Source organism: Astatotilapia calliptera, chromosome 17 (assembly GCF_900246225.1).
Source record: "Astatotilapia calliptera chromosome 17, fAstCal1.2, whole genome shotgun sequence".
NCBI classification, from domain to species: domain Eukaryota; kingdom Metazoa; phylum Chordata; class Actinopteri; order Cichliformes; family Cichlidae; genus Astatotilapia; species Astatotilapia calliptera.
The window spans coordinates 26,120,472-26,124,221 of NC_039318.1; positions in this window are offsets into that span (position 1 = coordinate 26,120,472).

The window sequence follows — 3,750 nt, forward strand, 5'->3', positions numbered from 1 at the left end:
AGAAACCCAAGAGTTTCTAAAAGCAAAGGAACAGGATATTCTTCAATGACAAAGTCAGTCACCTGTTTTTAACCCAAGAGACCAAGTATGCTTTCCAGTTACTGAGGACAAAACTGAAAGGCAAAAGACCCACAAATAAGCAGCAACTGAAAACCAGGCAGAGCATCTCAAGGGAGGAAACAGCATTTGGTGATGTGTAGGGCCTCTAGACTTCAGGCAGTCATTGACTGCAAAAGATTTCCATATAAGTTTTTAAAATAATCCTTATGTATTAATTTATATTAGTTTGTCCAGTTATTCTGAGCCTCTGAAAGCAGGTAGATAAAAATGGCTGTTTCTTAAACAGTTCATGTGATACTTTTGTAAAAACCTGTTGAATTAGAGATGAAACAGTTTGCACTTCAATCACCTCTTGATGGTTTGATAAAAAATTCACTGTGACGGTATGAAAAGCCTCTAACTGTTGATGTTTGGTGCGATGGCGAGTTTATTTTTCTAGTCTTCTACTTTCGGTAACTTGTTCTGTTTTTGTTGGTGACACACTGTACCCTGGGTTTTTCCACTGGTTCAGCTGAGAGGTCAGAGGTCACATTTATATAGAAAAAGCCTCAACCTTTGTCTGTTCTGGGATCAGCGGTTATTCATGTGGAATGAGAGTTTCAACCCGCTAGACTTCCTGTCTGCACACCAACTCATCTTTCAAGAGTCACATTGAATGTGCCCTTTTCAGAGATGGAGAATTATACATACAGTATACAAAGCAGCCTTATTTGTACTCCTAATAAAATGTTGAGACACCGTTTATACAGTGTTCTTCCACGTGACACAAAACATTCAGTGATGTGATTTTATTTGTTTAGGAATTTTTTTTTTTATCGTGGGAGCGTTTGAGAACAGGTTTAGCAAATCATCACTTGTCATTGTCACTTGGCATCATACTGCACTGCTTATTCTTGCATGTTCAGCTGGTTAATCACTTTAAATAGGTCACTTTGGGTTCTGATTTTGCAACTCAAACAAACAAATAATAGTTTAGGGTGGGGCTTAAAAAGGAATGCTTGTGAAATTATATGCGATACTTTGTTACCGGCTGTTGTTGGTTTCATGCAGGTGTCCGAAACGTACTCCAGACAGGTGTTTAAAGCTGCCGAGGCCTGAATGGAGAACACACCGATGAAAGCAAACCCTTTCTTTATGATCAGGCACCGTGAGAGATGGATGAAAAATGGATGGAAGCAGACAGAGCTCCACGACAGCTGAGGTTGTTTGTGGAAACTTGAGAAAGAGACGGTATTAACTTTCCAAACATGGGGGTTTTAGGACAACAGGTGACAGCTATGGCTGTTAGTACTATCTATACTCTTACTCTGCTTTTCTTTTTTTGTCACTCTACAGCTGCATGGAGGCTCCTCCTTATCAGATCAGGGAATAATAAGGAAGTAAGAGGAAAAGGAGTAGAGACTATAAGCAAACAGAGGGAGGAAGAAACATTGTTTGTTTGGAGAATGCTGTGAATGTTCTTGTGATAAAAATGCAGTTTTCTAATAAGCCTTATTCGAAGAAAATGAAGGAAATGGAACAAAGGAGAGGAGGAAAGAAAAAAATATACAAAAAAGCCAATAATGTGGATTAACCTCAGCAAATGGAGAGGAAAAAGGATAACTAAAGTTTAAAGGAGGACATGGGGAAAGGGGGGTCTGGGTGTTGTTGACATGCAGGATGGGTGTCTATGTGTTATTGTCTGCCCCATCTGTCTGGCTTTATCTCTACTTACCCTGGCCTTGCAGCTCCCTCCCCCCCTCCACCCCATGTTTCACCAGCCCCCACCCGCTACCCTCCTCACCCCCCTCCACCAACAACACATCACACCCTCTTTTGTGCCGTGGTCAGTCCCTCCCCACACGCTGGCAGTCGACCAGCGAGCTTCCACCCACACAAAGTGGTGGCATTGTTCACATGCACAGCACACGTACTATGCGCACAGTTGCTCGCTTGTCTAGAAAGTACACCCTCGTACAGAATGTGAACATCTGCTAGCACGGTTCGCATAAAACAGAAACACAGTGATACATATCAGAGATGTTGTTTGTAGTTTCAGCGCAATTTATGAATGTTTTGATAAAAAAATGAACAAAATGTGCATAGAAGTATATGATTAGTCGAGGGTAATCAGATAAAGTCGGGATTAAAAATATTAAAAATACTACTAATGCACCAAATGGCTCTCAGTGGAAACAGTTTTTGAGGTCTTTGAGAATATTGATGCTAGTCCCATATTAAAGATACTTAGTTTAAGAAAGTGACTGTAAGCAGAAGACTTAAAAAATACCCAGAAAAAACCAACCTAAATTCACAAAATGAACATTTGACTAATACATAGATGAAAACTGTACAAACAATCTCTTGATGCTTTACTGTGAATAATTTGCTGTAGCTATTTCTTTATAAACCATACCCTGGCTTCCGTGTCTCCAGTTTTTATATTTGATAAGCTCGGCTGAAACACGACCACACAGGTGTAATCCACGCACACCTATGCATGCAGCATACGTGGAAAACTCATAAACACAGCTGGGGTACACATAGGAAAGATAAACATTGTTTTGGATGACATCAAAGATGTCCTTGATGAAGTGTTGTGATGCGGGAGAGGGAGGTTTAGCATTTCTCTTTGAACAGGTTTTTTTTGTGCGTTTGTGTGTTGGAAGGAACCATGTGGGCCTTCTTTTGCTTGGCTCCCACACCGAATTTTGTTGTTTAAAAAAAAATCAGCGTGTGTACTATGTCTGAAATTAGTTTAAAAGACTTGTTCCATGCTTCCAAATTAAAGAAGCTTGATAGACACAGATAACTGCGTTTCCACGAGAGGGAATAACACATCATACGTGATAGCTGGCACAAAACTCTTTTATTCACACAAGCCCATTGTGAAATATGCACATTTTCAGGCAATCATGCTCTCAGTCATGTTGTTTTTCTTCCCTGACAGACAGGCACAACTGCAGCCAAACGTGACTCTATCTGTTCTGCTTCCCAACAAATCAGCAGTGTGTTTTCAGCCACTTTCTTAGTCATACTCATCAAGGGGAAAACAAAGAAGACAAACCTTTACCGATAAACCCAAATGAACAGCTGTTCATAGCTTTAAGGTTACAAACTTTTCTGTCAATGTTCAGTCAAAGCAAATTGTACCATTTTACAAACTGTACTCTTGTAAGTGCTGATATGTTGTTGTTTTTTTCACTTGTTTGCATTCATCTTTGCACGTGTTTTATGAGGAAGGAATAGTGTGTGTACTGTGTGGACACCAAGCCTGAAAACGCATTATGGGAACAACACCCAAACAGAAAAATGCATGTCTTGTGAGAATGGCGACAAAAATCCCTTCCCTTGACCCTTATCCATCAAAACTAGATGTCCAACACAAACCTTTATCCAAACCTAAACTAAGAGGCCCAGCGGTAGTTTAAAATAACAAATATGTATCCACAGAAGAACATGGGGAGGGGCTGGCTTTTTGTCACGTAGCAGATGCACTTCTTACATTCAGAACCTTATTCTTAACCCCAAAACCTAATTCAATACTAACATGAAGCACTAAATCCAAGTTTTAAACATCAAAATGCCATTTGAAGGGCAAAATGTCCTCATTTACAAGCTATAAATCTTGTTTTTTCTATTCTGTTGCTGGTCTCCTTAATATACTCAAATACTTAACCCCAACCTAAACCAGATTCTAACCTGATCCTG